This window comes from Triticum urartu, chromosome 6 (assembly GCF_003073215.2).
Source record: "Triticum urartu cultivar G1812 chromosome 6, Tu2.1, whole genome shotgun sequence".
In the NCBI taxonomy this organism is placed as follows: domain Eukaryota; kingdom Viridiplantae; phylum Streptophyta; class Magnoliopsida; order Poales; family Poaceae; genus Triticum; species Triticum urartu.
Window position 1 is genome coordinate 390,677,854 of NC_053027.1, and position 27,155 is coordinate 390,705,008.

The following is a 27,155-nucleotide window of genomic DNA, read 5'->3' on the forward strand; positions in this document are numbered from 1 at the left end:
CTCATTCTGTCTCTACCAAGGGTAACAACGAGGTGGTGTCGCAAAAGACCTTCCCCGACCGGGGGAGCTTCCGGAGATCGACAGGGTGGCGCCCCAGGACGATTCCTCAGTCGCATGACACATGGGGGAAAAAGCCCCCATGGGGACTGGTGACGGTGGCCGAGTTCCCTTCGGACCTGAGCCGGATACCATTCCGGAGATCTATGCGGCTCCGAAGTCCAGCGAACGGCATTCCCCAAAAGGAGGGAGTGTGCCTGTTTCACTGGTGACCTCTATCCAACCAGAGGCACCGGATAATCTGCTGGAGGCGCTACGAGGCGCCTCTATTGTGGATGAACACCGCGCCCATATGGGCATGGTAATAGAGAAGGTCCAGTTCGTCAAAAGCGGACTGGCCAAAGCCTGCACTAGCCTTCTATCAGGATTTGAGGTAAGTAATCCGTTTGTAGGAAGAATATCACATTATAGACAGTAGCACCTGATGCTCTGTTTGGTGTTTGGGAAGAAAAAGCCGAATAGAGGATCAAGAAGAAATATCGCAGGAGTCTAACATAAGTTGTCTATGTGAATAAGCAGGTATCGCTGCAGGCTACCAGTGCTCATGCTGCGGAGGTCTCCAGACTGAAGCAGAAACGGGAGCGGGCCGAGGAGGAGCTCGGCCTGGTGAAGAAGCAGCTGGAGGATAGCCAAGGTATGTAGTAACCTGTGGGTACATTTTAAGAAAAAATGAATAGTCCATTCGGACTGAGGTGTCATAAACTTTATTAGGGGCCACGACCAAGGTGGCAGTCCTCAAGAAGACGTTAGCTGAGGCCAAGGACAAAGCGACCAAGGAACGCGCCGTGCGCGAGAAGCACGAGGCCCGGGTTGGCGAGGCGCAGCAACAGCTCCAGGGCGCGATCGAGAGATTTGAGTCCTTGGAGCGCAATTCTAAGGCACAAGAGTCCAAATTAGCGAAGGCCCGCCAGAGCGCCCAGGATGCACGAGCCGAAGCCCAGAACGCCCTCCAGGAAATTCAGGCGGCCAAGGAGATTCCGGCGGGTAATTCTTTCACCATGCAAAGCAAGTATGTAGAAGAAAAATTTCCTTGTACTTATCCGAATTTGGGTTTTCTAGGGGCGTTTACGGATCTGCCACGCAGTATATCACATGCTGCCGAGCATTATAGAGCCGAAGAAGGGATGTCTACGGAGAAGCTATTCTGGTCCCAATATCTTGGACCCGAACATCCGTTGCCCTTCAGCGACCAGCTAAACAGTTGGTCGAGCTGCACAGGTTGGCAGAACTAGCCATGAAGGACCTGATAGTCTGGCTGTGGCCCACTGAGCCTATACCTAGAAGCTACTTCGGACTTGTTAAGCGGCTTGTAAGTGCCTATCCGCGGCTCGAAGCCGTGAAGCGGCCGGTCTGTATTGAAGGTGCGTGTATGGCATTTGCCAGCGTCAAGACGCATTGGGAAAAACTGGATGCCAGGAAGCTGATGACCGAGGGGCCGCTAGAGGGCAAGGAGCATCGTCGACCCGAGCTCAATTTTGATGGCATCCTGGAGGGGTCCCGCCTTGTGGCGGAGCAATGCTCGAAGGATGTCATATTCCCATGAGAACATTTGTATTACCCTGTCCTGTAATATGGAACAATGATGTTATGTATTATAATGCTTGCGATTTACATTTTACCTCCTGTGCGGCCGTTTATGAAATCTGAGGGTTAACTAGTCGCCGGCTTCTGCCCCCGCGTAGATAGTACGGGGGTGTTCGGGATAAATCTAAACACTCTTTACTCCACATTCGGGAGGTGTTTAGCGCAACGAACAAGACAATCAGACTATGCGGCCTTTACCACCCTCACTTAGCCATAGGAGTTTGACAATTAAGAAAGTTGGTGAAGCCCCTCGTATTTGGAAGGTGGAACTAGGGGCGTTATACACGCCTAATCGGAGGAACTGATTCTTCGCAAGAATCGGAAAAAAATCTCTAACGATTTGGAACCTCTTGAACAGCTGACCAGCTCTCGCCGCATCATGATAGTTAGGTTTCGGCTTTCTCTACTGAGTGCTCGTCCGGAAGAACCGGGACACAATCGCAGTAGTTCTCCCTTTACTACCCTAGCCGATATAGAGGAACATAAGGTAGTAAGCACAGGAGCCGGGCAACCCAACTATTGACCAAAGACATGATTCGGAGCCGATGCATATAATGCTATAAGTTCGGGGTACCGAACTATACTGGAAAAGTGTTCAGACTTTTATTGCCATAATGTGGGGTGTAATGAAGCCCCTGGTGCAGTAATACGTACCGTGGTGTACGTGTGCAATAAGTAATATATACAAAGGTGAGGAAACATAAATATTAAGTAATAAGCTGACGCCACCATTTATTCACCATTGTGATGTAATTAGTACGTCGAGGCATACTTTGTGCAAGTAATGCGATAAGCAAGTAAAGCTATTTAGCATGCCGCAACCAAGGGCGAGCTGCGTGCGGGTGTGTAAAACAAGTATGGCAATCATTTAATAGAGACCACCTGGGGATTCCCTTGTATGCCAGAGCTCCTTGCCTCCTTGGTATGTTCTACAAGCGGGCCATCCGCATAGACCTCGAAATGAGAAAACCCCGTAAAAAGAAAAAGTAAAAGCGTGCGAATACCAGGGTCGATCAAGCCGCACTGTGGATCGTGAGCGAGTTATGCCTCCGTCAGTACCCATGGGGTTTTGAGTGCGTAGTTATGTACGCGCGGTACGGATGCCATTTCCTCATCGAGGCTGGGACGGAGGCCGAATTTACTAATTCAGCTCTTGACGAACTGAGCTTCCCTGTTGAAGTGTAGTCCGAACCTTCTTAACGATGTCCAGGGGCTCGGCGGCCAGATTATGGTGCCGCTTGAGAAGGCTGAGGGAGTCCTGGATTAGGGGGTCCTCGGACAGCCGGACTATATACTTTGGCCGGACTATTGGACTATGAAGATACAAGATTGAAGACTTCGTCCCGTGTCTGGGTGGGACTCTCCTTTGCGTGGAAGGCAAGCTTGGCAATTCGGATATGTAGATCTCCTTCCTTGTAACTGACTCTGTGTAACCCTAGACCCCTCCGGTGTCTATATAAACCGGAGGGTTTAGTCCATAGAACAACAATCATAATCATAGGGTAGCTTCTAGGGTTTAGCCTCTATGATCTCGTGGTAGATCAACTCTTGTAATACTCATATCATCAAGATCAATCAAGCAGGAAATAGGGTATTACCTCCATCGAGAGGGCCCGAACCTAGGTAAACATTGTGTCCCCCGCCTCCTGTTACCATCAGCCTTAGACGCACAGTTCGGGACCCCCTACCCGAGATCCGCTGGTTTTGACACCGACATTGGTGCTTTCACTGAGAGTTCCACTATGCCGTCACGATAAGGATTGATGGCTCGTCTTGTTGTCAAGGAAAACATTACTTCTGGGGGAGCCCTGGCTATAGGCCAAACTCTCTGACTAGGCGGCTTTGTCATGACTGCCCGTTCGGTCATTGCGCCGACGATGACTTCTCGGGTCATCAAAAACAGCCTCCACGCTGGCTCGGGATTCACCGAGCAGATGGATCCAATGGAGCTCTCTTCCTTGAATGATCTCTTGGATCACATCACCGCCTTGGGAGTTGCTACGGACTATGATCAGATCGGTCTTAAACCTGACCAAAGGGAGATTAACTCTCCGCCGGTCACCCATCAGATAGCGGTGGTGGAGGAGCAATGCAACGATTCTTCCTCTATTTTGAGGACAAACTATGTCCGGATTCCCGAGCTCTCTGAGCCGGATACCCGTCTACGGGAGGACATGGCCCAAGCTTCGAACCTAGAATCGGACAGCAGGCCAGAACTATTGGGCAACATCCCGGAGCCCGAACTGCCAAGCTCAGAAACTCCTCTGCCCCTGGGTCTCAGATCAGGTCAGGGTTTGGACCTAAATCTACCCACCCACCCTAACATAAGTGATCTTTCCCACATTAGACAAGAGCCCCAAGAGATAGTACATCACTATTGGGCCAGATTCCTCCTTGTAATGAGCAAGGTCAAGGACTGTCGCGGGGAAGACACAATTTCATTCTTTTGCAAAAATTGCACGGGCAAGGGAATCCTCAATGCCATAAGTCGCCGTGACATAGCACAATTCACTGACTTGGCGGCCATAGTACAGAAGTACTGTGCGATGGAAAGCACCTGGAAAACCCAAACGCAATTTTGGGATAATCCGGCTCAGAACCCCCAGTCCGAACTAAAAGGGTGTACTCTCGTAAGTCACCCGACCCAATTACAAAGAAACCATAGCCCACTACAGGGCGTGGAACCGTATTGGAGGGATGGCCCAATGGGCCATGCAAAATTCATGGTACACCGGATACCATGCCAACACATAGCCTTAGAGCATGTTGGATACTCCGGCAAGTGGCCAAGAGCGGCGAGGATCTCCTCATCAACAATACCACAGAGCACCATCCTGTGGAAAATAAAAATACAGTATTGACAGTCTTCGAGACTTTTGCCTCAAATAATAGGCGCAAGCGAGCACTCCGCAGCCTCGCCGAAGTCTGCCACGTTGCAGCAATAAATCCATGGAATGATACAACCATAACCTTCAATGCCAGTGACGAACCTCAATTCCAAATAGCCCGAGCACCAGCCGCTTTGGTCCTTAGTCCAATTGTGGAAGGCTTCCAGCTTACTAAAGTGCTCATGGACGGTGGCAGCGGATTAAACCTCATCTATGAGGAGACTCTTAGCAATATGGAAATAGAAAAGAGCCGCATTGAGCAAAGCAGCACGACCTTCAGAGGAATCATCCCTAGCCGGGAGGCATGATGTGCGGAAAAAATCACACTAGATGTGGTATTCGGCACGCCAGAGAATTATAGGTCCGAAGAAATCACATTCCAAGTGGCCCCGTTTAGTAGCGGATACCACGCCCTTTTAGGGTGGGAGGCATTCACGATCTTCCAAGCTATACCCCATTACGGGTACATGAAGCAAAAGATGCCCGAGCCTAATGGAATCATCACTCTAGCTAGTGATCCGGACATAGCACTCCGCGCCGAAAATAAAACCGCCGCACTAGCCCTCGAGGCGTTATCCGAATCCCTTGTGGCCGAAGAACTAACTGCGTTGCGCTCCACAGTGGACAGGGACAACGTGATACTCGACAAAAGACCCAAGTCCACCTCTTTTAAACCAGCGGATGAAATAGTCAAATTCCAGGTCCACCCAATGGACCCTATAAAAACAACATCCATCGGGGCACAGCTGAACCCCACAACAGACGCCACACTGAGGGAGTTCTTGCGCGAGAATTGGGACATCTTCGCCTGGCATCCTTCAGACATGCCAGGAATCCTACGCAGGTTGGACGAGCATAGCCTAAACATTCTAAAGGGATACAAGCCGGTCAAGCAGACTCTTCAGCGTTTCTCAGAGCCTAAGCGACAAGCCATGGGAGAAGAGCTAGCCAAGTTACTCGAGGTCAGATTTATTGGAGAAATAAAACATCCGGACTGGCTAGGAAACCTGGTGATGGTACCAAAGAAGGACAAATCTTGGCGCCTATGTGTCTAGTTCAAGGACCTTAACAAGGCTTTCCCCAAGGATCCCTTCCCCCTCCCCCGCATCGATCAAATTATTGACACTACCGCAGGACACGACTCATTGTGTTTCCTTGACGCATACTCCGGATACCATCAAATCAAGATGGCGGAGTCCGATCAAGCCGCAACGGCATTCATCACTCCATATGGCCCCTTCTGTTTTAACACCATGTCTTTCGGGCTCAAAAACGCCGGTGCAACCTATCAACGCATGATTCAGACATGCCTGGAAACACAAATCAGCAAAACAGTGGAGGCATACGTAGACGATGTGGTCATCAAAACCAGACACGTCGAATCTTTAATAGACGACTTGAGGCTTACGTTCGACAATCTCCAAACATATGACATCAAGCTCAATCCAGAAAAATGCGTTTTCGGCGTGCCCGCCAGAAAGCTCTTGGGCTTCATCATTTCCAATAGAGGAATTGAAGCAAATCCGGCTAAAATCCGAGCTCTGTCATGGTTGGCTATCCCAACAGACCTCAAGCAAATCTAGAAATTAACCGGATGCGTGGCTGCCTTAAGCCGCTTTATCTCCCGATTGGGAGAAAATGCATTACCTCTTTATCGCCTTCTTCAACGCACCAAACACTTCGAGTGGACAGATGCGGCCACGACCGGGTTGGAAGAAATAAAAGCCCCAGCAACCCAATCTTGGCCGCGCCAAATATCGGTGAACTAATGTTGTTATATATAGAGGCAACACACTAGGTTGTAAGCACAGTGCTCGTTGTCGAACGAGAGACGGACAAACATAAGTTCCTGCTTCAAAAGCCGGTATACTACGTATCCACTGTCCTCACTCCATGCAAATCACGGTACCCACATTATCAAAAGATAGCATACGCGGTCTTCATGGCATCCCGGAAACTACGACACTACTTTCAAGAATGTTCAATCACGGTGGCCTCTGAAGTACCACTCAATGACATAATAAATAACCGCAATGCCACGGGTCGGATTGCTAAATGGGCTATTGAGCTCCTCCCGTTTGACATAACATACAAGCCACGACGAGCCATTAAGTCGCAAGTACTGGCTGATTTCGTCGCCGAATGGACAGAAGCCGAACTCCCTAAAGAGTACGGCGCGTACTCCAATTGGATCATGCACTTTGACGGCTCTAAGATGCTGGCTGGTCTGGGGGCGGGCGTCGTCCTGACATCACCCACCGGAGATACAGTCCAATACGTACTCCAAATATTATACACAGACTCCAACAATGCAGCAAAATATGAGGCCCTGTTGCATGGTCTCCGGATGGCAGTCTCCATGGGCATTCAACGCCTAGTGGTGCGCGGGGATCCGAACCTTGCAATATCTCAAATAAATGGAGACTTTGACGCCAAGGACCCAAAAATGGCGGCTTACCGCAATGCCGTCCTCAAAATGTCAGCTCGGTTCTAGGGGCTCGAATTCCACCATGTGGTTCGAGAAAACAATCAAGCGGCGGATATCCTCGCCCGCATCGGCGATAAGCGCGACCCTGTCCCACCTAATATCTTCTTGGAAAGGCTATTTAAGCCATCCGTGGTGTGGGAAGGGGAGACTGGCAACAACAGTCCGGATCCGGCCACAACACCAGATCCTGAACACTCTGACGTAATCGGAGGCTCCGCCACCGAAATAACACCTTCGGCCCACGTGATTATGGCTATCATCGCCCCGTGGATAGAACCCTTCTTGGCTTACCTAAATAGGCAAGAACTCCCTGAGCACCCAAATGAGGCATGTTGCATTGTGCGGCGGTCTAAAGCCTACAAGGTCCACGAGGGAGAGCTTTACAAGAAAAGCGCTACCGGCGTACTTCAAAGGTGCATCTTCGAAGAGGAAGGACGACAACTTTTGGCAGAAATTCATGCTGGACTCGGTGGCCATCACGCCGCAGCTCGGGCCCTTGTAAGCAAGGCCTTCCGTACAGGTTTCTACTGGCCGACAACCTGAGTAGACGCATAGGACCTCGTCCAACATTGCGTCGGTTGCCAGCTTTTTACAAACCAAAGCCATATGCCACCTACCGCTCTCCAAACAATCCCCATTACTTGGCCCTTTGTGGTCTGGGGGCTTGATATGGTCAGACCCCTTAAAGGAGGAAGCCATAAGAAAAAGTACCAATTAGTCATGGTGGATAAATTCACCAAATGGATAGAAGCCAAACCAGTTAAAACGGCCGAGTCCGGACCAGTGATAGACTTCATATCCGGGGTTGTACACCATTATGGTGTCCCCCACAGCATCCTCACCGATAACGGCTCGAACTTCACAGCTGACGAGGTAAAAACTTGGTTTGGCAACATGGGCATTAAGCTCGATTATGCCTCCGTCTATCACCCCAAACAAACGGTCAAGTCGAACGAGCAAATGGTCTTATTATGAGCGGCATTAAACCCAGATTAGTGCGATCCTTGAAGGAATCAGATACACACTGGGTTGAGGAGCTCAACTCCGTACTATGGGGGCTGCGGACCACGCCGAATTGCACCACCGGATACACACCGTTTTTTATGGTGTACGGCGCAGAGGCAGTACTACCTTGCGACATCATTCACGACTCACCCCGAGTGAGCATGTACGAAGAGAAAGAAGCCGAGCTTGATCAGCACGATAGTTTAGACACCCTGGAGGAGGAGCGTAACGTTGCAAAAGCCCGCTCCGCATTCTATCAGCAGCAGGCTGGACGGTATCAAAGCAGAGAAGTACGGGCCAAAACTTATAACATTGCCAAACTCGTTCTACGCCTACCCTAGAAGAAAAAGGACAAGCTCAAGCCCAAATGGGAAGGTCCCTTCATCATCGACAAAATTCTGACCGGTGGAGCATACCGGCTGCGTGATGCATCGGACAATCAACTCGAGCCAAACCCATGGAACGCGGCCAGACTCCGAAGGTTCAACGGCTAGTGCCGGACTCTGTGTTCGTCTCCTTACCTCCGCCTTTTTTATATATATCTGATATCTGTCTTTCTTTCTTCCTTTCTTCCCTTTTTCTTCACGGCCTTAAAAGGTTAAAATGTGTCTTGACTACACAATCTTGATGCGCCATGCATGCTCATTATACCTGGGGGCTTCTTATGCAGAAGCTTAATATAATTACGTTCTGGGCTCTATGCCCCCTACACATGTGTTACTTTTCCACATGTACCTTTTCTTCACCATTATATGCATCGACATGAGTTAAGTTTTGGCCAAGCTGGGTTGCCTGGCTCTTGTGTTTATGCCCTACGTTCCCGTTAATTCAGCTAGGGCATAAGGGGAGCACCTCCGCGATTGTTACTGTTGGGTCAGCCGGATGTGTACCTCAGACTGGGTGAAGCCGAAAGCTAGCGTTCTTAAGGGAATATCCGGTCGGTGAACAAAAGATGAGTTTTACTTATTGCAATACATGCCCCCGGATGTTTATATCCTGCGTATCTTTTCACAGTTTGGACATGCACATTAATGCATGCTTACCCAGGGAAAGGAATCCTTAACGGAACTATTCTCCCTGGAAGATGTTTCTTACTATCCATGTAATATAACATAGCTAGTTGGGTGCTTGTCTGTTCAAGCACTTATGACCCCTACGCCTAGTTTCCACGCGTACCCCGGTTTTTACATAACTGAGTGGGTATTTGGATACACTCCGGACTGACGGGTCTGGAGGTCGAAGCGAAAAGGTCCGCCATGAAAAATGATTTACAATCAGGCTAGGGACAAAATATGTCACTTGAAGTACACAGTCACTTAGACTGACTAAATTCTTCTTCTATACCATCCAACATGATGTCTAGCCTACAATCCTATTGGGAATACTTTGCGGCTAATTTTACCTGGTCATATACCAGACTAACGGGGATCTCTTTCCCATCAGACCCTACAGGTCCGACCTCGGCCATGTGGTTCGGGTCAGCCTTGGTATATCGCGTCTTCACCATGGCACAAGCTTCCCTCGCACCTTGTCGGCAGGCAAATATCTTCCATAATCGGAAGCGCCGCCACGCTCCCTTGAGCATCTCTACCAGCTCCCCCATGCCTCCTGGCAGGGAGGCGGATGGCCACAAGGCCTGGGCAATGCACTGCATCACCAACCGAACTTGTTCATGCAGTTGTGAGAGCTCTTGCAGAAGATCGCCCGCAGATCTGGGCATCTCCTCTTCGGGATGACCCGTCACCATACCTACAGATATAACTCTGTTAGCCGGTTTCTTCGCCGAACTCTATAAAAATTCATTCAAGCACTTACTAAAGATGCCACGTCGAAGCCTCTTATTCTCACTTACGGAGTCAGCGAGCTGGGCCCGAACATCTTTCAGTTCAACGCCCAGCCGGGTACTGGCATCTTGGAGATCGTTTTTCTCCCGCGTAAGCATGCGCTCGCCAGCCTCTAGCTGTCGTTGAGCATGTTGCTCATCCCCAATCTTCGGATTCACTCCGAGATTATCTGCAGAATCTATTGTTAGATTTGCATGCATGCCAAATACTAACTGGTACATGTCATTTCATTCTTTTCAATCAGGACAAGTATTACCATATGGGGCCTTCTTGGACTCCTCCATTCTGACAACTATGGCCCGTAGCTAGGCTTTGCACTCCTCCAGCTCTTGAGACAACTGGGTATTCTTCTCCGTAAGAATCTACGCATATAATGATCCTTAAATCAGTTGTGCCAACTGTTTCAAGTCTCAGGGGCTACTGATATACATAATTATCATATTTTATTACCCGTATGTCCTTTACATACCGGTCCGTGGCTCTGGCAAGGCCATTTTGAGCAGCTCGGATGTACACGTCTCCTGAGTTGAAGGCATCGAATGCCTCTTCGGAGAAACTAGGGTCACGGAGTACGGCCCGGCGACGCCTGTGATTCATGGTACTCTCCACTTTGGAATTCATAGCGGACAGCCTATCCGCATCCTCTGCAGGAGGAACATCCGGTGTTGTCATCACGTTAGCATCTGCCCCTAAGTCCGGCTCTGGAGTCCGGCTAGTGGAGGCGTGGCCAGCAGGCTCTCCGGACACGGTCTGACGAGCATTTTTTCTGCCAGGAACCATGGACATTATTATATTTTAAAGACGACAACCACGGAGCAGGGTTCTTTTTCATACCTCTGCGACGGCGTCTCAGTCCTGACCGCCTTCCTTTTAAGCCAACCCGGCTTCGGTGCCCCTTGTTGATGAGTCACCACGGGTTCGGCATGGTGCCCCGAGGGCCTTCCCTGTAAGACGCAATACGTGTGCGGTGGGTGAAGTGCAAAAAAGGGATCCTTCTCGGAAATTGGGACTCCGGTTTACTTACATGCGATGCAGGGAGCAGGCTAGGATAATCGGCTATGATGGCCACCAAGGCACCGTCGCAGCTTAATTGATAGAACGTCCTGTTGACGAGCTTCACAAATATGTCCGGATCTTCTTGGAGTCCCGGGTCGAGGGCCCGGTCCGGGTCCTCTGGCTGTAGAGACGGGCCGTGGACCTCCCTCACAGCTTTTCGCAGTTCCTGCTATGAAATAGCAAGGTAAATATTTATGATGAAGAATGCGGGAAGGTCTGGAGTAAAAGATAGCAGCTCACCCAGTTTGGGGGGTTGTACATGGAGAATCCATCCCATGGCTTAATGCGGACGAACTCCTCTTCCTCTCCTTTGTACAAATCGGACAGTATTTTTGCTAGAGCAGCGGCGGAGTCCGGACCTTTACGACCGCAGCGGGTGGCATCGTCTTCTCCATTGAAGTGCCACATGGGTTTCCCCCGATACTGAAGTGGCTGCACCCCCCGCATTATACATATTGACATAACCTCGACTATTGTCAGTCCTGATTTGGCCAACGTTTTTATCCTGCCCATCAGGTAAAGGACCTCTCTGTTATCTTCCTCCTGGGGGCTCCGAGGGTGCCAGCTGCGGCGTTTCTTCAAAGGGGCATTATTAAACTCAGGAAGGCCCATCCGAATAGGGTCCAGAAGGGGGACATCCTCCATATAAAACCACTCTGAAGGCCAGTCTTCGGATGTCTTCTTCAGAGTACCGGACAGGTATCCGGTCCCGGTGATGCACCATATTTCGGCTCCGCCCACTTGATATATTGACCCCTCCTGTGTACGGGGTACGAGGCAGAATAGTCTCTTCCATAGCTCGAAATGAGCTTGGCAGCCTGGAATCAGCTCGCAAAAGGCGACGTAGCCGGCATGTGCAATATGGAGGCGGGAGTAAAGTTATGCAGCTGGAGGCCATAGAACTCCAGGAGCCCGCGAAGGAACGGATGGATTGGAAATCCGAGTCCCCACAATAAGTAAGGGACAAGGCATACCCGCTCCCCCTGGATGGGTTGGGAAAGCTCTCCGCTTGCTCCCCGCCATTATAAGTGGCTAGTCCGGCTCGGACGGGGATCATATACGCAGGAGGGAGAAACCCCTAGGTCTGCAACTCTACTAATTGGCTGTGGGGGACGGAACACTTCTCCCAATTGCCTGGCTTAGTGCTACGGGAGCGAGAGGAGGACCTATGATGGCCAACCATGATGGGATGGACTTTTCCGGGCACGCTCCGACGGATACTCGCTGTGGGAGGATGGTGTGATATGGATCTGAGGATCCCTGACTCTTTAAATTGACGATTTACTTACATGGTTAGGGTGGAAAATGTAAAAATGCCCGACTTCTTGCATTCGCTCGACACATGGAAGATAGCCATTATTAAAGCACAGAAGCCGAGAGTGCAACATTCATGGGAAGCCGGACACTACTCGTTACGACAGGTACTCGGGATTTGGAGAAGAACCCGCCTTGCAATGCCGAAGACAATCTACGCGCCGACTCATCATCATTGAAGCCTGGTTTAGGGGCTACTGAGGGAGTCCTGGATAAGGGGGGCCTCGGACAGCCAGACTATATACTTTGGCCGGACTGCTAGACTATGAAGATACAAGATTGAAGACTTCGTCCCGTGTCCGGGTGGGACTCTCCTTTGCGTGGAAGGCAAGCTTGGCAATTCGGATATGTAGATCTCCTCCCTTGTAACTGACTCTGTGTAACCCTATACCCCTCCGGTGTCTATATAAACCGGAGGGTTTAGTCCGTAGAACAACAATCATAATCATAGGCTAGCTTCTAGGGTTTAGCCTCTACGATCTCGTGGTAGATCAACTCTTGTAATACTCATATCATCAAGATCAATCAAGCAGGAAGTAGGGTATTACCTCCATCGAGAGGGCCCGAACCTGGGTAAACATTGTGTCCCCCGCCTCCTGTTGCCATCAGCCTTAGACGCACAGTTCGGGACCCCCTACCCGAGATCCTCCTGTTTTGACACCGACAAAGGCCGCTCTTTACTTCTGCTGCTAGGGCTGTGGTATGCTCCTCTGTACGAAGGGAACGTTCCGTGTTTCCATTTACTGTAATGACGCCGCGTGGAATGGGCATCTTGAGCTTGAGATAAGCATAATGTGGCACCGTGCTGAATCTAGCAAACGCGGTTCGTCCGAGAAGTGCGTGGTAGCCGCTATGGAAGGGGACGATATCGAAGATTAACTCTTCGCTTCGGAAGTTATCCGGGGAACCGAAGACCAGCTCCAGCGTGATTGAGCCCGTGCAACGGGCCTCTATGCCTAGTATAACTCCTTTAAAGGTAGTTATCGTGGGCTTGATTCGTGAGGGATTAATGCCCGTTTTGCGTAATGTATCCCGATAGAGCAGGTTGAGGCTGCTACCACCGTCCATTAGGACTCGTGTCATGTGAAATCCGTTGATGATTCGGTCGAGTACCAATGCGGCCAAACCGCCATGACGGATGCTAGTTGGATGATCACGACGATCAAAGGTGATCGGGAATGGCGACCATGGGTTGAATTTTGGGGCGACTGGCTCTACCGCATAAACGTCCCTGAGTGCGCTCTTGCGCTCCATTTTGGGGATGTGTATAGCATATATCATGTTCACCGTTTTGACTTGAGGCGGGAATTTCTTCTGCCCCCAGTGTTCGGCTGCCAAGGCTCCTCGTCATCGTCATCGCTCTGCGATCCCCTTCCTTGTTTCCGCTATTTACCTTGCTGGCTTGCTTAAAAACCCGGCAATCTCTGTTAGTATGGTTGGCTAGTTTGTGTGGGGTGCCATGTATCTGGCACGGACGATCGAGTATGCGGTCCAAGCTGGATGGTCCTCGGCCATTCCTTTTATAAGGCTTCTTTCGCTGGCCGGAGTTGGAGCCACTGAATCCGGCATGAACTGTAGTGTCATCGGTGTTATCGCCATTGCTTCGGCGTTTGTGTCTATTGCGCTGGAGCTTGCCGGTGTTGTTCTTGGCCTTGGAGGGGCCTGTCTCACTGGCTGTGTTTTTGCTATGAGCCAGCCAGCTGTCCTCACCCGCGCAAAAGCAGGTCATGAGTGTCGTAAGGGCTGCCATGGACTTCAGCTTTTCTTGGACAAGGTGGCGTGCTAGCCATTCGTCACGGATGCTGTGTTTAAACACTGATAGGACTTCGGCATCCGAACAGTCAACGATCTGGTTCTTTTTGGTTAGCAACCTAGTCCAGAATTTTCTGGCTGATTCTCCAGGTTGTTGAACTATGTGGCTTAAGTCATCGGCATCGGGTGGCTGGACATATATACCTTGGAAGTTGTCAAGGAAGGCTTCTTCCAAGTCCTCCCAGCTGTCGATGGAATTCTCGGGCAGGATATTTAGCCAGTGTCGAGCTGGCCCTTTGAGCTTTAGTGGGAGGTATTTGATGGCGTGGAGGTCGTCTCCATGGGCCATGTGGATGTAGAGAATAAAGTCCTCAATCCATATTGCGGGATCGGTTGTTCCGTCGTATGATTAAATATCGACGGGCTTGAACCCCTCGGGGAATTCATGATCCAACACCTCATCTATGAAGCAGAGAGGGTGTGCGGTGCCTCTATATCGGGTCGCGTCACAGCGCACCTCCGATGAAGTCCGTCTGCGGTTATCGGCCCGGGTGTGACTAGGTTTGTCACGTCCGAATAGGTAGCAGTCATCCCGAGTCGGGAACCGTCCTCGCGATCCGTAGATTGATCTGGTGTGTCCTGCTCTACTGTCCAGATCCTGCCGAAGGTCGTATGTATGGTCCCGAGCTGTTCTGTCCCTGTTTTTGCAAGGCGGTTGGGTGGGCTATTGTTCGGCCTTAGTTGCCGTTCTATCCCGACCGCGAGGTGGTCGGTCCGCCGCACTATCCCAACCACGTGGTGGTCAGTACGCATTGTGTGAGGGAGGTATGGGATCTGGTGCCTCCTCATCGAACTGAGGTAGCAGTCTGGGCCTTGGGCAACTCTTGGCTAGGCGCTCGAGGCCGTATTATTTGGCTGCCAGGACATCAGTCCACCTGTCAATGAGCAGGTCTTAATCAACTTGGAGCTGCTACTGCTTCTTCTTCAGGCTTCTTGTAGTGGCTATTAGCTGGCGCTTGAAGCGCTCCTACTCGAGGAGTGCCTTAGGCACGATGAAGTCCTCATTGCCGAGGCTCTCATCATCCTCGGAGACTAGGCGATAACTATCATCATCTGGGTCATTGGGCATGGCCTGTTTATGAGGGTTATCTTGCCCGTGGTCTTGTTCCTCCTGTTCGGATGCAGCCCCGATAGGGTCTTCGTTGTTTTCGGCGTCACCCGGAGTACTATTTTCTCCGGTGCCAGTGTTGCCATCTTTTGAGCGACGAGGCTTACAACGGCGTTTAGGGCACCCGCTCTCAGAAGGTTTATTCGCAACTGGATCTCCTTTGTCATCGTCGCTAGCTTTTTCAGGTGTGTTGACCATGTACACATCGTACGAAGAGGTGGCCATCCAACATCTAGTAAATGGCGGGTCTTGGCCTTGCTCCTTGTCAGCATCGTCATCCATACCGTCGATGTCTTCAGAGCCGTAATCAAGCACGTCGGTTAAGTCATCGATAGTGGCTATGAAGTGGGTGGCGGGTGGGAAGCGAAATTTCCCATCATCAGCCTCTGGCTCGAACGAACATAGTTCGGCTGTGAGTCCGTCTCCAAGGACAAGTTCTTTAAAGAGTTTAGCACATCACCCGAAGGTGAGTATTGGAAGATGTCTGTGGCGCTAAATTCAAAAATCGATAACCGATCCAGCTCGGTGTCCGCAGGCGTACCCGGTCCGGAACTAATAGCCGGAGACGAGTCCAGAGTTCCATTGATGCAAATATTGTGGGGTGCCGAGTCCATGTGCGGCTCCAACACCGCGGACTCTGTGGCCTCGGATGGCATGATCTGCTCTGGTTCAAAGGCTATTGCAGCAAGAGGGACCATCTCCTGGATATGATTTGATGTCGGATTTAAGTCATGTTCATCGAGGCGAGGGGGAGCGATCGCTGCGGTCTCAAATCCATTAAAGATCAAGTCTCCACGGATATCCATGACGTAGTTCAAGATTCTGAATCTGACCTGGTGGCTAGGGGCATAGCTATCGATCTTCTCCAGATGGCCAAGCGAGTTGGCCCACAGTACGAAGCCGCCGAACACGAAAATCTGTCCAGGGAGGAAGGTTTCTCCTTGGACAACGTCACTATAGACGATTGAACGGGCCACCGAACCTTTCGTTGACAGCATAGTGGAACTCTCAATGAAATCACCAATGTCGGTGTCAAAACTGGCGGATCTCGGGTAGGGGGTCCCGAACTGTACGTGTAGGATCGATGGTAACAGTAGACGAGGGACACGATGTTTACCCAGGTTCGGGCCCTCTCTATGGAGGTAATACCCTACTTCCTTCTTGATTGATCTAGATGAATATGAGTATTACAAGAGTTGATCTACCACGAGATCCTAATGGCTAAACCCTAGAAGCCTAGCATGTATGACTATGGTAATGAGTATATCCTTTCCGGACTAACCCCTCTGGTTTATATGGACACCGGGGGGGATCTAGGGTTACATAGAGTCGGTTACATAAGAAGGAATCTTCATAGTCGGTCGCCAAGATTGCCTTCCATGCCAAGGAGAGTCCAATCCGAACACAGGTACAGTCTTCGGCCTTCATGTCTTCACAGCCCATCAGTCCAGCACATGGATAACAGGCCGAACGTTCGAGGACCCCTTAGTCCAGGACTCCCTCACCCGCGCATACCTCAGCCGCCATTGGACCGTTCGGATCACCAGGACGGGCCAAGGAGTGAGGGGCTACATGGCCAGTTAGGCTCTTGAGTCGCGATGCTCAGGTGTCCCCCTTGACGTCCAAATGACCTTCATACCTTGGCTCTGCTTGGGAGGGCGCGCGACGACCAGGTCGGAGGGAGCTGGCAGGGTGGCGTACGCTTAGGCGTGACCCGAGCGCAGCCCCCGTGCCTAGCCCCCTCGTGCGACTCTCCTGAGGGGAGGTGTTGCGATGAGGCCAGACACTAAGCTCGGAGGCTCCCTGAGGTTGATACGGCCATGAGGCCGCCCTCAGTTGTTTATCACCAGCGCGGAGCATAGTGCTTCCGCACTTGCACGGGCATAGCCACTCCTCGGCAGTGTCGACTACCAGCGCGGAGCATGGTGCTTCCACTGGTGCGTGGGTGAAGGCTCCCTCTGACTGGGTCCCCCGGGGCGTGTACAGCCCCGCCCTGACATGTGGCTTGCACGGCAGGGCTGGACGAGGTGTGTCTGGGCATTCGTGAGCCAGCATGGGACTCACGAGGCCCTACCTCAAGGTGGGTTGCACCTGGTCTTAACTCTTGATGGCTATGGTGGTCCTGCGAGATGGTTAGGCAACCTCCGCCGAGCGGATCTCCTAAGGGTATGGCATGAGGAGGCCAAGCACCAACGACCCCAGGAGGTGACATGAACGGGGCCGGCCCACCAGACAGAGCTCATCCGTTGGGTTTATCGACGCTGCAGGGACGGACCCAAGCATAGGCGCCGTGCTTAGTATTCTCATGCGAAGGATCCTAAAGAAAAATGATCGGCACGCGGCTCTTGTGGTGGGTGGCAATCAAGCAGGTGATGACTATAAATAACTCATGCATGGGAACCGGCTAGCTTAGATAGATGCAAGAATGATACATGCCACTAGGACAGACCCGAGCGCCCTGGGGATGATGCAGCCCGAGGGGCGCCCCCAATGAGGTAAGCTAAAGATGCAAGAAGATACACGCCACATGGACATGCTGATGACCCACAAGTATAGGGGATCTATCGTAGTCCTTTCGATAAGTAAGAGTGTCGAACCCAACGAGGAGTAGAAGGAAATGATAAGCGGTTTCCAGCAAGGTATTCTCTGCAAGCACTGAAATAAGTGGTAACAAATAGTTTTGTGATAAGATAATTTGTAATGAGAAACAAGTGACAAAAGTAAATAAGGTGTAGCAAGGTGGCCCAATAATTTTTGTAGCAAAGGACAAGCCTGGACAAACTCTTATATGATGTAAAGCGCTCCCGAGGACACATGGGAATATCGTCAAGCTAGTTTTCATCACGTTCATATCATTCGCGTTCGGTACTTTAATAATTTGGTATGTGTGTGGACCGGTGCTTGGGTGCTGCCCTTACTTGGACAAGCATCCCACTTATGATTAACCTCTATTGCAAGCATCTGCAAATACAACAAAAGTATTAAGGTAAACCTAACCATAGCATGAAATATATGGATCCAAATCAGCCCCTTACGAAGCAACACATAAACTAGGGTTTAAGCTTCTGTCACTCTAGCAACCCATCATCTACTTATTACTTCCCAATGCCTTCCTCTAGGCCCAAACAATGGTGAAGTGTCATGTAGTCGACGTTCACATAACACCACTAGAGGAGAGACAACATACATATCATCAAAATATCGAACGAATACCAAATTCACATGACTACTAATAGCAAGACTTCTCCCATGTCCTCAGGAACAAAAGTAACTACTCACAAAGCATAACCATGTTCATAATCAGAGGGGTATTAATGTGCATATAGGATCTGAACATATGATCTTCCACCAATTAAACCAACTAGCATCAACTACAAGGAGTAATTAACACTACTAGCAACCTACTAGCACCAATCCCGGACTTGGAGACAAGAATTGGATACAAGAGATAAACTAGGGTTTTGAGATGAAATTGGTGCTGATGAAGATGTTGATGGAGATTGCCCTCTCCCGATGATAGGAGCGTTGGTCATGACGATGGCGATGATTTCCCCCTCCGGGAGGGAAGTTTCCCCGGCAGAACAGCCTCGCCAGAACCCTAGATTGGTTCCGCCAAGGTTCCGCCTCGTGGATGCGGAGTTTGGTCCGAGAAGATGGCTTATGATTTTTTCCCATCGAAAGAGTCCATATAGCAGAAGATGGTCACCGGAGGGCCACCAGGGGGCCCACGAGGTTGGGGGCGCGCCCAGGGGGGTAGGGCGCGCCCCCCACCCTCGTGGGCAGGGTGTGGCCCCCCTGGTGAAGTTCTTGCGCTCAATGTTTTTGTATATATTTGGAAAACATCATCTGTGAAGTTTCAGGACTTTTGGAGCTGTGCAGAATAGGTCTCTAATATTTGCTCCTTTTCCAGCCCATAATCCCAGCTGCTGGCATTCTCCCTTTTTATGTAAACCTTGTAAAATAAGAGAGAATAGGCATACGTATTGTGACATAATGTGTAATAACAGCCCATAATGCAATAAATATTGATATAAAAGCATGATGCAAAATGGACGTATCACAGGCCCATGCGACCTGGGAATAATGCAGCCCGAGGGGCGCTCCCAACTGAATGAACTTGGAAAATGTCACCGGGTTTTGTTGTCGAAGGAGCGTTGGGGTAGATGAAGGCGCGCGCTGAAGAAGTCGCTCTTCATGAGCCGCCAAGACCCTGAGCCTTGGGAGGCTCTAGGGGCTCAGGTGGCTCCCTAAGGACCGTCTCCATCTCCGCCAGGACCGCATGATGCCTGGCCTCCTGGGTTGCCAGGATGCTTCGTAGGTTGCACTCGAAGGCAGCTGCCACGCTCGGCAGGCCAAACGGCATGCGAACGTAGCATTGAGGTGGAACCTCGCACCGACCAGCGTGCGATGGCCAGAAGCGCTCCTGAGATGCGGCCCTGTTGAGCCCTGGGATGTCGATGCATACGCACAGCTCGCCACCCTCGCCTGGATGGGGAGCTACACCAGGTGAGCTGCAGTCGCCGCGTATTGCCCTTGCTTCCTGAAGCTCCTGGGTGGCCTTGATGATGAAATCTTGAGCGTCAGGCGCTCCTCGCCCGATGTCCTCCTGAGGGAAACGTGCCGCGAAGCACGCCTCCACGTGGTGCCCAAGCGCCTCCCTCATGATGTCGGCTAGTTCTGAGGCTCCCCATAAGAGATCCCTCTAGCCCTGCCCGAGGAAGGCGCTAGGCACGCCTTCCTATGTGAGGGAGGGAGGTGCCCCGGGTGCGGGCGCCGATCCTGATGTGGCACCACTAGAGGCGCCACCCCCCTAAGGCCCTGTGCGGAGTAGTTGCTTCTTCTTCTTGGGGGTGGCCTCAGGAGGGTACTGTGTGCCCTCGCTGTCAAGGTCTTCGATTGTTGTGGCTTGGAAGGCGCGCTCGAGGGAGCACACCGCATATCTTTCTTTGCAGGGGACTGTGATGATTCCGCCGCTTCCTGGCATCTTGAGGACGTTGTAGCCATGGTGGGTCACTGCCATGAATTTGGCTAGTGCTGGGTACCCGAGGAAGGCATTGTACGACAGACAGATGTGGGCGACGTCGAAGTCGATGAGCTTGGTGCGGTAGTTGTCGCGCTGATCGAAGGTGACAGGGAGATGAACTTGCCCTATCAGGGTGGTGGAGCTGTCAGTCACTCCTGAGAAGGGCTTGGTGGGCTGAAGCTGATCGTATGGCACTTGGAGGCTGTTGAATGTCTCGACGGACAGGACGTTAAGCCCTGCGCCGCCGTCGATGAGGGACTTGGTGACTTGGACATCGCCGATGACGGGTGAACAGAGCATCGGGAGGACGCCGGCGGTCGCCACACACTTGAGCTTGTCCACCGAGCTGAAGGTGATGGCATACTTAGACCACCTGAGCGGGCACATGGCCTCGAGCCTGGGAAGGGCTGCATTCACCTCGCGAGAGAACTGCTTGAAGATGCGCTGGGAAGCCAAGGCCTGAGCACCGCTCAAGATGCAAGTGATGGCACGTGGCTCCTGGAAGCCCCCAGCCCCCTCATCCTGATGGTGGTCGTCGTTCCTTCTTGGTGGTGACGGCAGCGGAGGGAGCCAAGATTTCCCTAAGGATGGTCCTCGCGAGGCTGGTCACGCCAGGCGCCCTCACGAGAATGCTCCTGCCAATGGTCCTCACGAAGCCGGTCGCGCCACTCCTGGCGGGGGCCGCGGTCGTCCCAGCATCCTCCACCTCGTCCTCCTCCTCTGTCGTAGCCCCAGTCGTTGTGCTCGGGGCGTCGACCGAAGTGTCCTTCTCGGATGGCCCTGAGCTCTTGACAATCGTTGGTGTTGTGGCTATGTACGTTGTGGAAGGCGCAATATGGACGACTGCTCTTGGACGACTCAGGGTGGTCCCGGCCGTGCTTCGTGTCCGGCTCCGCTGCGAGCACGGCCACTCCCTTGCGCTTCACGTCCTTGGCCTTGGCTCTCTTCTCCTCTGGGTCGGCAGCAGGGAGCTCGAGGAGGGAGAGATGCCCCTCCTCAGCTCTTGCACACTTGGTTGCTATGCTGAACAGCTCCAGAGTTGTGCATAGCTCCTCGTGGATGGTGAGCTCCTCCTTCATCTTGATGTCGCAGATGCCATCGGAAAATGCTGAGATGATTGCCTCGTCCGTCACCTTGGGGATCTTGAGACGAACATTGTTGAAGTGCTGGAAGTACTTCTGCAGGGTCTCTCCCGGCTGTTGATTGATGCGGCACAGGTCACCCGTGGTCGGAAGGCCGTCGCGAGTGCCTTGGAAGTCAACAATGAAGCGGTTGCACATCTCACCCCAGGAGGAGGTTAATCCCGCTGGCAGGTTCAGGAGCCATGAGCGGGTGCCATCCTTCAGAGCCATGGGAAATCAGTTCACCATGACCTTTTTGTCGCCGTTGGCCACCTCGATGCTCAGCTCATAGATCTATAGGAACTCCGCGGGGTCGGGGGTGCCGTCGTAGCGCGGAGGCAGATCCGGCTTGAACTTGCCTGGCCAAACAATGTTGTGCAGCTCGGGAGCGAAGGCGTGGTAGCCTGCAGTGGCCAACGGGGCCTTCTGCAGGGGCGGAGCCTGCCCTTGATGTCCGCGCGCCGCCGCCACAGGCGGCACGCGCTCTTGTCGTGGTGGTGCCGGGAGCGCTGGTGCGTTTTCTTGGGTCCAGGGAACCTCTTGGCAGCTTCCTTCTTCATGCGCGGGCACACGGCATGACGGATCACGCCGCAGGACCATGCGTCTTGGGGCGAGGACACCGTCTTGACACGGAGGGGGCGGTGGCACTCCGTGAGCTGCGCGTCTTGGCGCAAGGGCATCGTCTTGATGTGGAGGCGGTGGAGACGCTCCGTGAGCTACGTCGCCCGCGGCCGGAGCTGGGCGAGGCAGCGAGAGTGATGGTGCAGGAGAGCCCCCAGCGGTGCTGACGAGCTCGACGATGTGGTCTAACCAGTCCTCGTATAGGTCGTCGACCGGGTGGTAGCGTAGGAGCTCGCGTGCCATCAGCAGCGTAGCCTGCGCGTCTGTGGGTGCGCGATGAGCATGAGACGATGAGCCAGCTGGAGTCAGCGACAGGGTGGTGGTGCGGCCGTCCCGCCGCACGAAGGGGTGCAGTGATGATGCTTGCTGCTGGGCCGGTAGCGGCGTTGGCGGTAGGAGATGGAGAACGACAAGGAGGCCCGCCGACAGGGGCTGTCTAAGCGACACAGGCGGCGAAGGCGGCCCGACGCTCGGTGCGGCCTCGACGCGTGTCTGACATGGACGCGGTGGAGCAGTGGAACATGGATCCATGGAAGGGAAGCTTCAGCGCACCCCTACCTGGTGCGCCAAATGTCGGATTTCAGGTTCCGGCAAAACCCTTGAGGTTCGAACACTAGGGTGCCCACGAAGATCTCTCCTCCCCCTTGGACTCTCCCTCGCTACGATCTCAAGGCTCAGCGCGTCGAGCTCGCAGAACAAAGGGACACAAGATTTATACTGGTTCGGGCCACCAATGTGGTGTAGTATCCTACTACAGTGTGGTGTGGTGGATTGCCTTTTGGGTTGAGGATGAACAGTTACAAGGGAAGAACAGCCTCCTGAGGAGAGGTTCTCTTGTTCTTGGTGAGTTTATGTGGATGAGGACGATCTGAATGGCCTCGCATCCGTCCGTCCGTTTGTTCGTTGCCTCCTACTATGGTGGCTAGCCCTATTTACAGAGGCCCTGGTCCTCTTCCCAAATGTTGGCGGGAAGGGATGCCACAAGGGCCAAATTTGAAGGGAGACATCTAGTACAAGTTATCCTGACTAAAGGTGGTCTTCGCCTGCCAAAGGCTCTGGTGGTGATGCCGTCCTGGGCTCCATGGTGACCTCCGTCCTGCTGTCCTGCTGGTCTTGGTCTCATTGCCTGATGCCTCGGGACTTCTTGCCTGCGCTTGTCCCTTTAGCACCAAAGACGAAACGAGGACACTGCACGCGCTGGCGCCCGCCTAGTGCGCGCGTAGCCTTGGTCGTCATGGCTTCCGTCATAGGAACCTCGCGAGGTGCCCTTCCCTTGATCTCTCTGCCCCTCGCGAGCTAGCCTGGTGAGGCCGCCCCCGAGGAGGTCTTGCGCCGTCCGCCTCGTGAGGCTCGGTGATACGTCTCCAACGTATCTAAAATTTTTGATTGCTCCATGCTATATTATCTACTATTTTGGACTATATTGGGCTTTATTTTCCACTTTTATATTATTTTTGGGACTAACCTATTAACCGGAGGCCCATCCCAGAATTGCTGTTTTTTGCCTATTTCAGTGTTTCAGAATATCAAACGGAGTCCAAACGGAATAAAATCATCGGGAACGTGATTTTCTCACCGAACGTGATCAAGGAGACTTGGACCCTACTCCAGGGAGTCAAAGAGGAGGTCACGAGGGTGGGGGGCGCCCCCCCTAGGGAGCGCCCCTACCTCGTGGGCCCCTCGGTGCTCCACCGACGTACTCCTTCCTCCTATATATACCTACGTACCCCAAACGACCAGAATAGGAGCCAAAAACCTAATTCCACCGCCGCAACTTTCTGTATCCACGAGATCCCATCTTGGGGCCTGTTCCGGAGCTCTGCCGGAAGAGGGCCATCATCACGGAGGGCTTCTACATCATCCTAGCCCCTCCGATGAAGTGTGAGTAGTTTACCTCAGACCTTCGGGTCCATAGTTAGTAGCTAGATGGCTTCTTCTCTCTCTTTAAATCTCAATACAAAGTTCTCCCCCTCTCTTGTGGAGATCTATTCGATGTAATCTTCTTTTTGCGGTGTGTTTGTTGAGATCGATGAATTGTGGGTTTATGATCAAGTCTATCTATGAATAATATTTGAATCTTCTCTGAATTCTTTTATGTATGATTGGTTATCTTTGCAAGTCTCTTCGAATTATCCGTTTGGTTTGGCCAACTATATTGGTAGTTCTTGCCATGGGAGAAGTGCTTAGCTTTGGGTTCGATCTTGCGGTGTCCTTACCCAGTGACAGAAGGGCATCAAGGCACGTATTGTACCGTTGCCATCGAGGATAACAAGATGGGGTTTATTTCATATTGCATGAATTTATCTCTCTACATCATGTCATCTTGCTTAAGGCGTTACTCTATTTTTAACTTAATACTCTAGATGCATGCTGGATAGCGGTTGATGAGTGGAGTAATAGTAGTAGATGCAGAATTCTCATAACTATGCTCAATTCTGTCAATTGATCAACAGTAATTTCTTCACCCACCGTAGAATACTTATGCTCTTGAGAGAAGCCACTAGTGAAACCTATGGCCCCCAGGTCTATTCTCATCATATCAATCTCCATTACTTTAATCTTGCTTTGCTTTTTTACTTTGCCTTTACTTTTTACTTTTTACTTTGCATCTTTATACCAAAAATATTATATCTATCAGATCTCACTCTCGTAAGTGACCGTGAAGGGATTGACAACCCCTAATCGCGTTGGTTGCGAGTAGATATCGTTTTGTGCATGTACGAGGGACTTGAGCGTGGCCTCCTACTGGATTGATACCTTGGTTCTCAAAAACTGAGGGAAATACTTAAGCTACTCTATTGCATCATCCCTTCCTCTTCGGGGAAAACCAACGCAAGCTCAAGACATAGCACTCGGCCCCTCGTGAGGGTCTTGAGTGTTTGCTGGTAAAGATGGGCCATACGGGGCCGCTGGCGGAGCCACGCCGTGGGCCGCAGGTAGGTAAGTCTGGGAACCCCAATTCCCAGGACGCCGACAAATTCCAGTTAATCCGTTTCCCAGTAGAGCTTTAACTTTCGCTATGGTGGGTGCAAGTTTCCTATGTTCAGTGGCTAAAAGATTTCCCGAAAGATCATGTTTCGGGTCAAGACGTTCAGCGCGATAACCCGGCAATGGATTCTCGTCAGCGGGAGAAGTATCTTTGCAGCAAAACCATATCTAATTCCAATCTTTTGGGTAAATCGGCAGGAAGGCATAAGGGAAGATGGCATCTCTTCTGCGTTGAATCGAAATTCCACCAAGTTCCAAGCTAGGGCCATTCGTGAACTCATTCTGGCGGTTCAAATAAAAGTATTCTCTGAAAAGCTCAACACTAGGCTCCACTTGAAGGTATACTTCGCATAAGACTTGAAAGTTGCAGATATTTGACACGGAGTTGGGTCCAATGTCTTGAGGATGGAGCTGGAAGAAGTGCAGGACATCTCGGAAAAAATTGGAGCCGGGTGGTGAGAATCCACAGTTCATATGATCAGTGAATACAACGACATCGCCCTCCTTCGGTTGAGGTCTTTCTTCGCCCGGTTCAGGGGCACGGTAGTGCATGACATTCTTTTCTGGCAAATATCCGATTTTGACGAAATCTTTAAGCATGCCCTCAGTGACAATGGAGGGAACCCAGTCGCATGCATAGAATGTCTTTGGCGGCATTGCGAAGAGAGAAAGCCTAAAGAAAGGGAAATTTTGGCCAGTTCAAATCGGATTGGTGAAATCACAGATTAACAATTACAACATATATATTTAGAATGGCGGCTTAAGTGAGGACTAATGATATATGGGTAATTATAAGCCAGGCATGTAAGCCCCCATGACACGTACTGGTATTCAGGATCTGACAAGAGCAAAATTTTACTAAGTGTTGGGACAAACAGGTTTCCCAGATTGAGGCTATAAGATTGGATCTGCAAACCTAAGGTGGCGGCAGTAGAAGAGTGGGGGTGTTCAGATGAGATCTATTGCAAGAAAGATATGGTCTGATATCAAAAATAAGTGCTAAAACTGTTACCGTGTAAGGTTTATGTGGTTTTTCGGATCTAAGCCATGAATCTAAGCAAGAAGAAAGAAGGGCAGTGACGAACATCGATGAACACTGAAACCCTAATGAAAGATCAATGGCAAGGAAAGGGAAGACTTACTGATGCTGATGAGACAGCAGAGAGGCGCCGCGGTGTTCTGGTCCGTTCAGGGTGATGCAGCGGCCAGAGTTGATGAGGAAGACGAAGGTCGATGACGGCGGAGCTCGGGTGCACTGGGACGTCGTGAGGAGGAAGAAGAAGGAGAGAAGGCAAAGGGGGAGAATGAGAAGTGAGCTCGTGGCCCTATTTATAAGGCCGGAAGGATAAGTGGCATGCACGGGAATCAAGGACACCGAAAAGTGGATATGTGACGGTGTGAGCACCTCGATTTTCGGAAAGGTCAGTTAAGAAAAAGATTTATTTGGGCCATGCGTCATATTAATTACAGGTGACGTCACGGCGGGTTACCGTAATTTCCGGAGATGACGTCATGGCGGGTTACAGCATGGCACATGAAGATGAAGAAGGATTTTTTTCTAAATGTTGAAGATTTACATGAACAAGTTCAAATCAACCTGGGGCCTAATGTTGGGGATATGACTATCAGATATGACCCGCCCAGGAGGGGCCGGGTCATCCATTATGGTGGTTCATCTAAATGAAGCCCAAGAATATACTAAGGATGGCGGTTCATAGATAGGTTTGTTAAAAGGCCCAAGTCTGGGGGCGGCATAAGGCCCGTCAGTGTAAACCACTATGTATATGTAAACTTGTATTGTAAGTCATGTAAGATAAGTCACCGAGCCAGACACGTTTGTATGAGCCGGCTGGGACTTTGTAGGCCGCAGTGTCGGATTTCGGGTTCCGGCAGACCCTTGAGGTTCGAACACTGGGGTGCGCACGGAGATTTCGCCTCCTACCTACCTGCACCCCTCCGCCGTGCTAGGATCAAAGTTATGGGAAGAACAACGCAAGAGACACAGGGTTTATACTGGTTCGGGCCACCGTTGTGGTGTAATACCCTACTCCAGTGTGTGGTGTGGTGGATTGCCTCTTGGGCTGATGATGATGAACAATACAAGGAAGAACAGCCTCGCGAGGGTCTGTTCTTGGCAGGGGCGATGAACTGCCGGGAGTACTTCAGTCACCTTTCTCTCTCTCTCTCTCTCTCTCTCTCTTCATCCGACCGGCCGACCCCTTGCCATGTGGGTGGCTGGTCCTATT